The 10318-nt window shown below is 38.5% G+C and overlaps 1 protein-coding gene across 3 annotated transcripts in view; it reads right to left on the reverse strand.

Moving 5' to 3' along the window:
- Nucleotides 1-10318, reverse strand: part of LRRC16A (leucine rich repeat containing 16A) — a 307036-nt gene that overhangs the window by 29334 nt on the left and 267384 nt on the right. The window lies entirely within an intron of this gene.

Raw genomic sequence — 10318 nt, forward strand, 5'->3', positions numbered from 1 at the left:
GTTTTCTAGCATTGGTGTCAACTGTTGATTGTGTAAAGTCAAATCCAAGGAAGACATCAGCATCTCCCTCAACAGAATCACTCCTGTCAAAGCTGGAAGGGACCTTTGTCATCACCTCCACAAACAAATTCTAATGAAGAAACTGAGTCACAGAGATGATAAAGACCAGCATTCAAGTGAACAGGAGCAGGGCCAGGGCCAGGCCAGCTATAAAAGTCAGCCCAGCATCCCTCCTACCTCACCACTTGTTATCAATATACAAGTGGATGGCTTTTAGGAATGTTAAATGTTTGATCCTAGAAACTAGTATTGGTGAAAACTGAGAGATACCATAACTCAAAGAACTTAGTTTGTAGACTTTCATTTCACTTAGTCGGCTGTCATCTAAAGCTTTCTCAAAAAAAAAAAATCCACAAGGTTGATAACCTTTCTTCAGTTCGAAGAATAAATTTTCTTGTTGATCTTTAAAGCAAAGAGCTTTATAGTTTTGATGATTCTATGCCAGTTTTAATAATAAAACTTTTGCTATTACATATTACTGAGAGAAAAGGGAGATTAAAAAATGATGAGCAATAGAATTTAAATCTAGACTGGTCTTCCTGAAATACACAATGAAACTAGCAGATTTGGTTCTTTCAAGGGTTTTTCTTTTCTTTTTTAAAGGCAGACAATCAGAAGAATATCTTTTTATAAAACATAGACTTTACAGGTTCGATAGAAACACAATCAATCTAATGCAACTGGAAAGGAATCCAGTTTCAAGGTAGTTCTCCCCAAAACTGGCCCTGCAGTGGGCTGAAGGAAGCCTCACTAGTCTATTCTTAAGTGAAATCTCTAAAAATAATTTTGAAGGAGACACAAACTACCAAAATACATGCTGTATTTAGTCATGTAAACTTCTTTAGTATTCTGTCCACTTTGTGCACAACCTTGATAGGCAGAAGGATCAAGAAGTAGATTGGGATATAGTTTCCAGCCAATTCACTTACATAGTCACAGATAAATAGGAAAGTACTTTAAAAATGCATAGCATGGAGACGTCTTCCAATATTTTTCTCTGACTCTTGATTATATTTATAAGAGAATTTGTGGGCAAAAATAATCTGGATCAGTTTCCCCATTTAGCTTTTATAATGAATACCGAATACATGCAAAACATAACAATGACATTTCAAATATATCATAATTTTTAAATATATAAAAGAAATATGGAATTACATATAAGAATACATATACGTTAGATAGCAAAGATAGAAACTCATTTACAAACTGATGCCTATCTATAAGTGGTCATTCAACCCAATCTAATTTTATAGACATATTGAGAAACATACAAAATCATCATTAGGATTTCTGATGGTTGACATTAATCAAAGGAACCAGTTTGCCTTTCTTGGTCTAGCTTTGCAATGCCTCAAAACCTAGTCCATGAAATTTGAATATCAGAAGCATGCATTCTAATGCATTTTCATTGCTTTATTTCATATGCTCTTTACAAGAGAATATAACTTCCATTGCATTTTGCATAAAACTCTATATTTGACACATTTGTGAGTTCTAACTTTCGGCCATGTTTGGACAAGGCTGATGGCCTTTTGCTCAAATGTGCAGGGCTTACAATCAGGCTGGTTTCTACAATTGATGTTAAGAATACAACCTGATTTTATACGTTTCTTCTGATGGATGAACTCTTACCATCTCTTTCTTTCATGAAAAAGAATAAATATGGGTTTAAGTATAACAAGCAAAAAAAGGAATTTTATTTCTACATATTTTTCTTTATTTTCTTTGTAACAGTTTAATGGACAATATGGACTTGCTGAATCTTACTGGCTTATTCCTAAGGTTCTATTACATATAAACTAAAACAAGAGGAATATAAGAATGAGCTATAATTATCCACCTAAGTGTACATTTAGGAACACATATTGTATGTTTCTCCAGAAACATGGTTTCTATGTACCCTTGCCTCCTCCTCCTCACACCTATTGGTTAGATGAATTGAATCCTGGAAAAAAAAAAAAATCTGGTTTTACCATCCAGATTTACATTTACTCTCTTCAGTTTTTGGACCAAAATAAAAGGGCTACTTTTCTCAAACTATTTCTTAGTCCTCATTTACCGTTCCTGAACATTTATCAGTGCCTAAGTATTTTCTGATCAGAAAAATCACAAAGTGCCCAACAAATAAAGGGGATCAACAGTGGAAGCAGAAGAGGTACATACACGCCTAATGGATCCTTCACAAATTAATTTAGGATTAACACTGCCAACTATTACTTCAGGCCCAGACAAAATTACTTTGTCTTTAAAAGTGAATTTTAAGAGTAATAAGCAATTTTCAATGTTTACATCTGCGGGAAATATGAACAAGTTTGTTAAACTTGTGTTTAACAAGGAACAATGTGTTAAACCCTTTTGATGTAATTTAGAAGGAAGACTCTAAACATAGACTTATTCTGACATTGTAAATATCAATAAATCCCCATGGTGGCAGGCAGTGAATGAAATGAATGGCTCTATTCTCAAAGCATCTAAAAAAAGCAGCACAATACCTATACTGCTTGGAAATCTTACTCATTTGATTCAATTTTTATAATGGATTTATACCTATTCTCCATGGAATTCAATACCCACTTTTACTATAAGTTAAGGATTACTGTTAGAACCTTATAAACACCATCACATATTTTTCCTGTTAAACTCATATTTAACACATAATTCTTAGACATACCAATTTTTTTTAATGAGAGTTAAATTGTCTCTATCACCAGAAAAATAAGATGGAGTAGCTTCTGTGTTTATTTTACCAAGTTTGTGCAAAGAATAATTTAAAAAAACACTCTTACTCCAAGCTCAAGAATCCTGAATTACTTCTCTTTACCTTGAGGTTAAAAAGAAAAATTTTTTAAGTTGTAAAGTAGATCAGTAAAATTTTTCTGTTACAAGAAGGTATTATGATGCCAATTTTCTACTAATCTGGAAAACAAGTAATATGACAAGAATTAGAAATTTAAACCCTAGAAGTCTAAGTACTTATGGTTTATTTTTTAAAAACATGAATGGAATAAGCACTTTTCTCCTTTTCAATGTTCATACCCTCTTCATCAACACTCTGCTTGCTTTCAGGCACATCCCTGAGAATATTTTTAAATTCACTGCCTGTTTCGCGAAGCTGAACCATCTTGTAAAATCCAATCTTGTCTCTAAATTGCTGCCTGTTTTATTCCGGATCCACAGATGGATGACGACACTACAGTCTGCTGGGAGATCAGCCAGGCAGCACGGAAGCAAATGGAGCACAAGAATGTAAACTAATACAGCCAGAATCTGCAGAGCCACCAAAAAATACTTACACTTGTACAGCAGAGAGTCTCCATGCAGCAAAAAGAAAGGGAAAAAAATATGAATGGAAGAGAGATAAAGCAGCAGCATTACAAGGGGGAGGGAGAGACACCATACACAAACAGAAAAGCTACATAAAAAGCCTTCATAGCAAAGGAATGAGGCAAGAATGAAGCCAAACTATCATTAGCGTGAGGCTAGCTTTTCATAAGCATAGCTGCTCATAAGCTCTTCATAACATAATTACAGCTTGAAAACTGCAGAAAATCTTAGAGATATTACCTCTTGCTAAGTGCGTGCAAAATGCCATCTACCAACCCTGTAAGGTATTAATCCCATTTGGGAAATGGAGACATTGTATCTCCAAAGGCATGTGGTGGACAGAATGCTGGATGAACATTAGCAAATGCCATGCAGGGTTTGGTTCTTAAGCCACAGGGCTGGTCCCAGCAACAAGGTGGGGACACTGTGCCCACAGGTACGTGAAAACCTCCCTTCTTGGGGGTGTCCTTACATCATTATATCCTGCCCACTGTGAGGCAGCAACTTTGAGTTCTCTCTCCCCCTCAGTCACCAAAGCATTTTAGGCAAGAATCTGATGCCAGGGTTTCACAGTTACCTACCTAAAGTGTCATTAACATTGACAGTACCTTATACCTTAGTGTGAATTTAGGTCACTTTACATTTCACATTAACTCTCTCAAATAATTTTAAAACCTCATTGGTCATCATTACTAATAGTCATTAGGGCATCTTAGCATTCTGAAATTTTATAAAAGAATTTTTAAAAAAGTAACAAAACCCAAAAAGTCCTGTTGCAGCATATCAGGCTTTATGAAAACCACGTATGAAGATGGGAGGAATCTTTTCCAAATTTCCTAAAAACACCTAGTCCATCAACCTAGGGCTCACTTCTGTGTTTGTCAGTTGTTTTCAACATGCAGCTGGATGAAAATACAGGACTCCTGAACTTGCAAATGCAAACAGTTGGGTGGTACACAAAAAGCTCCCCATAACCATCACCACCATTATTATTATCATCATCAGTATTGTTTATCAGAAAGGCTTCCATCAGCAAGATCCCAAAAAAAGTCTCAATCCTCAGACTTCTGATTTCCTATTTTTTTAGGCAGCATTCTTCAAATATACCTCATTTTATGATAACTTGAATTAGATTGAAAACATCCTTGCTGAATGAAAGGAGAAAAGGTAAAAATGTATTTTCAAATATTCCTGAGTTGGCCAAAATAAAGATTCTTGCCCCTGTCTTAACTATGCTGCTGCTGCTGCTGCTACTGCTGCCAAGTCACTTCAATTGTGTCCAACTCTGTGCGACCCCATAGATGGCAGCCCACCAGGCTCCCCCATCCCTGGGATTCTCCAGGCAAGAACACTGGAATGGGTTACCATTGCCTTCTCCAATGCATGAAAGTGAAAAGTGAAAGTGAAGTCTCTCAGTCATGTCCGACTCTTCGTGACCCCATGGACTGCAGCCCACCAGGCTTCTCTGTCCATGGGATTTTCCAGGCAGGAGTATTGGAGTGGGGTGCCATCACCTTCTCCGTGTCTTAATTATACATCCCCTCAAAAGCTTCCTAACAGGAGTGACACTGGATACATAGTACAAGAGTTATAGCTGATGGTTAAGCCCCATAGGTAATTTTAGACTTCCTCTATGTGAAAGGTTAATTCAACATGACAAGTGCTCTGTCCCAATTATGCCCCTAAAGATCATTATAAGTGAAGGTGAGGAACCTTTCCATTGGTTCAACTTCTAAAATGACAGGCAAGCAAAAAAATGTGTCTATGAAGAGGGAAACCATAGCAACAGACATGTCAGCTTTTCAAAGGAATAAAAACCATCAGTTTTCCACTCCTTCTGCATAGCTTTTGGAACTCATTTACCTGTACTGACTTCAGTGTCTCCCCATCAGGGCAAGGGGAAGACTAGTGAGTACAGAGAGGTCACCCTTCCCAAGAGCGCATCTCATGCTCAAGATGCTATCATCCGAGAACTGAACTCGCATCATGGAACTTTAATCGCCAAATGGGAACTTTGGCCAAGGTTTTGGCAAACCCAGACCTAGTTTTCTAGTTTGTGAAATAAACAGTTGTGAAGATTAAATAACATAATGAATATAAAGTGTTTAGCACATAGCCTGGCATGTAAGTGCCAGTCAATTCCCCCCCCTTCAATAACTGGCAGAGATTATGAATGTTAGTAACAGTAACATTTTTTCATTCTTCTATTCCCAAGGAGAAAAACTGAGGGGAGAGGGAGCACTCCTAAGCACTACCCTTAGAACAGCAAAAGCTGGGAACAATCTAAATGCCTGTTAAACAAGCAAATGCAAACCAATTTCATGACACTGACTTTCTGGAAGAATTTAGGCCAATTGTTTCACAGACTCTCCCACATTCAATATTTGTCTGCTTGTTCCCCACAATTAGATTCAGGTAGATGAAAATTTTTTTTTTTTTTTTAAACACAAATGCCAGATGAATGATCCTGTGAATGACTGAATGACAACAGGTGGTACCCAGGTCAAGTTGTTCCACTGTTAGTGACACTAAATTTGATCACTTCAGTAGGGCGGGAACCTCCCGACTCTTCCAGTGTCAAGGTACCTTGTACCTTGGTATTTTGTAAAGGTACTTTGTCTCTTGATAGTTAATATTAATTCTACAAGGTGATACTTTCAATTTATGCAGATGAGCCCATTTGTAAACCCCACTGACAATCCTGGCCTGAACGAAGGAATACAAACGGAGCTATAGAATTGTCACTTTCTACTTTTAACATTATCCCTACATTTTAGGTGCCATTCCTCTGTAAGCATCAAATTTCCCTTTTCTAAATCCTCTGTACCATCCTCTCTTCTTTTCTTAGTATTACCATAAACTTTAATTCAAAGTATCCTAAACTATTACTGTCATTATTTTTGTTGCAGGGAGTATCCCAGCAGAAGCCATTTTGATCTGGATTTTGTATCCTTTGCAATGATTTGGGTTTGAGCCACTGCTTGCTTTTTGATTCAAGATAGCCTAGTGTCATCTTGTGCTTTCCTGTGCACTTTAAAAATGGATAAGGGTAATCCCTGTTTAATGAACTAGATTATAAAAATTAAATATGTCCTACCAGATTGTCAGATGCGTCAATGTTCAGGGAAACCCAAACTCAGTCATTATTAATATATACCCTCAAACATCTAACCAAACAGTATCATCACGTCTCTGGTTTAAAAAGCAATTTTTATGCATGTCTACTTGTTAAAGTTTGAGGCGGTATAAAATCTTACTGAGAAAATGAGATACCTAATCCTTCCTATGATGACTGCTGGAGAGCAACAATCTTTAATATCTAGGAAGAGTCAGTATACAGAAGCCATAACTCTGAGAGAACTGCAATAAATCAATGGACAAAAGGAGGAAGGATGTGTAGAGATTTACTGAGGCGCCACATTTCCTACTGAACGTGGTATTAAATCCAGCTATTCACATCACACTCATTAACTTTTATATCCCGAATTTCATTTCATATAAAAGTTAAAATGGCCTCATGATGTTAAAAACAATTCAGGGAGCTGTACTGATGAGAAACTGCTGTGAAGATGACCGTCAAGTACTATTTTTAAATGAATGTGTTTCATTTCCTTATTTTCTAGATCTGCACAATTTTTTTTTCAATGTAAGAAAATTAAATCTTTATCTTTTGTCATGTTTTCTCCTGGAAATAGGAAACAACCTCACTTATTCATTTAACTAATCTTACAACTGATGGGGAAGTGAAATTTCACACTTGAATGTTTTCTTTAGAAAATGGATATAATTTGATACATTTTTCTTAACAGTAGGCCAAAGAATGAAACCACCTGATACCAATTTGAAGCAAATCTCTTACCTGGAGACCAAGTGTTAGCACTGATGGGCACAGAAGCACAGTGCTTATTAACACAAGCATCTGGTACGTGCCCCTTATAGCATTATAAGAGAGAAAGTGGGAAAATACCTTAGGTACTTAATTGCACCCATTAACCATAATGTTATTCCAATAGTCATAAAAAGCTGAATAATACTTTCAAATGGTCTTTATTGTAAAAGAATAAACTATGGAGGAAAACCCCTCTGAGTATTATACTTAAAAGAGGTATTTTAAGTTTAGATTTTTGGAAAATCCACATCATAATGGAAGGCAAGAATGAGGAATACAGGAGAAAAATGCTCTCCTTCAGAATGGATACCAGCTCAGTGACATCATGACGAATAATCAAAATAAGCTTAAAATGCTTAATGTAATGCATTTGCTCTGTACCCAGAACATCAGCTCCAGGTAGACGACAAAAATACTTAACACTAAGTCTAACCACCACAAACCAGGTTAAATCCTACAATAATTTGCCTTACTGCTTTAAAAAACCTGAGTCAGGTAAACTCCAGTAGCACCAGGTAAAAAGAATGGATGGTGATTTTAGAGGAGGATCTCAAACCCTGAAAAGATTCTGACTGGAGGGCTGTAGTCATCAATCAGTAATCAGGAGGTCTGGTTCTCACTGGATCGCATGGATGGATGGATGGATAGAAGGAAGGAAACTCTTAACCCTTCGATTTAAATAGAACTTCAGGTAAAGAAGACTTATTACCACTCAAACTCTGAAAAATCTGTTCTGACTTGGAACATGCTCAGTTTAACTACTTTGATTACCATCCCTTCTGAATGGATTCTCGAAGTAACACTCTCTAAATTGCAGATTCATTATTTTGAAATGCAGTCTTATGTGGAGCATGGAAGTTAAATTTTTGGTCTCATTTCCAAGTGTGATTTTCAATATGAAGTGCAGAATGATTTTCTTCAGCACACACACAGGCATATATATATTTAAACCACATACTTTATATTTTGATTTCACTAAAGAATAGGCTTGTGATAAAGGTTTCCCCTCAGTCCTGAGATGAGAAATCCTTCATATCAAATTCCAGCAGCGACAGTGGTTTCCCCTGAGGTACATTTAGGGAGACTGAGTACTTGGATAGGGCTCCCCTGATAGCTCAGTTGGTAAAGAATTTGCCTGCAATGCAGGAGACCCAGGTTCGATTTCTGGGTCAGGAAGATCCGCTGGAGAAGAAAATGGCTATCCACTCCAGTGTTCTTGGGCTTGCCCTGTGGCTCAGCTGGTAAAGAATCCACCTGCAATGCGAGAGACCTGGGTTTGATCCCTGGGTCGGGAGATCCCCTGCAGAAGGGAAAGGCTACCCCACTCCGGTATTCTGGCCTGGAGAATTCCATGGACTATTCACAGGGCCACAAGAGTTGGACAGGACTGAGTGACATTCACTTTTCACTTTCCTCTCTGAATTTCCACACATGAGCTAAAGAATGAAGATTAACTCATGCCAACCCCAATTAGTGTTTCTAAACTATCACTAGAATTAATTAAGAGATTAAGTCACTGAGGCTCTCGAGTCTAGCCAACTTCTACTTAGATAATCCAAAGTCTGAGGCTGAGTTCTATGCTCCTTTTCCTTCCTTACCCACCTTAGATTTTAAGTCACTTCTGTCATTCCCAGATTTCAGCCCAAAACATTCCATCCCACTCATTCCCTCCTTAGCAAGCCTTGATTTTCAGGAGGTATTTGGCTAACCCTCCAATTTTCCTAGTCAAGACGGAAAACTGTCCACTTGAAAGTTAAGGCCAGCAGCATGGTCTGAGTAGGCAGGACTGAACTGATGGTGATCATCAGTTCTCTGATGTGTGTTCTCTGTATGCCGCTTCCAGAGGCAGAAGCCCTCTTTTCTTTGTGCTGCTTGTTCCCATCAGTTCAGACACCTACAACTCTAGTCACTGCTTGCCCTAGTGTTTGAAGAGGTGTGGATTTGCTACCATACACTAGAATCCCTCCCAGTTCACTAAGAGGAAAAGTAAAACCCTGAAAGGACAGACTAGCCTGCAGTCAGAGACACCAAACACCTAACTCTCTCTTGGTGGAAACCTTCCATGAAAAGGCGCTTCCCCAACACAACCCTCCCTGGACCTTTCCTTCTAGTGACCTGGTCTGTCCTGAAGACCAGGGATGCAGCAGAGAGGGTGAGGGCTTAGAAACTGGGTCATTTGGAGTTGAGCCCTCCTCTCTGACTACCCTTAAACCAGCAGGATAATATGGGGCAAGTGTAATAACGCCTCTAAGCTCTGAGATTCTCATCTGAAAAATGGGTTAAAACAGTTAACCAGATGTGGCTGCTGAGACAAAGCACAGCGCATGACACAGTAGGTACATGGTTTTCTCCTTGTTTTCCTATACAGTTTTCAGAGAGCTTGGATCACTGACACAACCTATAACATTCTCATTAACAGAACCTCAGAGGTTCTGTTCTGTTTTAGACAGACAGTGGACATACAACTGAGATGACCAATAGCCAGATGAATATACACGTCTGTAGCTCACGGTAAATTGAGGTAAATGTCATGAATGTAGGAAAAGAAAAGTGCCTACAGAGCTGAAGGGGCAGCAATCAGCTGAGGGACAGTGTCTGGTGAGTGCCTCCGTGCCAAGGCTCTGCGTGACTCACCTACCAACTCAGCCCTGGCTACTGAGGCCCAGAGATGCCTCTAGGACTCCCTAGTGGACGTCTCAGCAGGGCCTTGCAGACGCTTCATCCTCAACACGATCAAAACACAACTCACTAATGTCTTTTCCGCCAAAATCTGCCCTTTCTCCCACACGTCTCATCTTCAGTATTGCCTTAAAAATAAATACATAATATATAAACAAGTAAACCCTTAGCGAGCTCCGTAAGGCTCTTTACAATATGGCTTCCAGCCGCCTCAGCTCTCCTCTCTGCCACCCTTTATTCCCATCATACCATAATCCCACAATAGTTTCTCAGATCGTGATGCTGTCTCCTCACTCCGAGACTCTGTGCGTGTTCTTCTCTCTGCTAAATTTACTTACTTATTTTCCTCCCAGCCAACTTCTT

Source organism: Bison bison, unplaced genomic scaffold (genome assembly GCF_000754665.1).
Source record: "Bison bison bison isolate TAMUID 2011002044 unplaced genomic scaffold, Bison_UMD1.0 scf7180017864182, whole genome shotgun sequence".
NCBI lineage: Eukaryota > Metazoa > Chordata > Mammalia > Artiodactyla > Bovidae > Bison > Bison bison.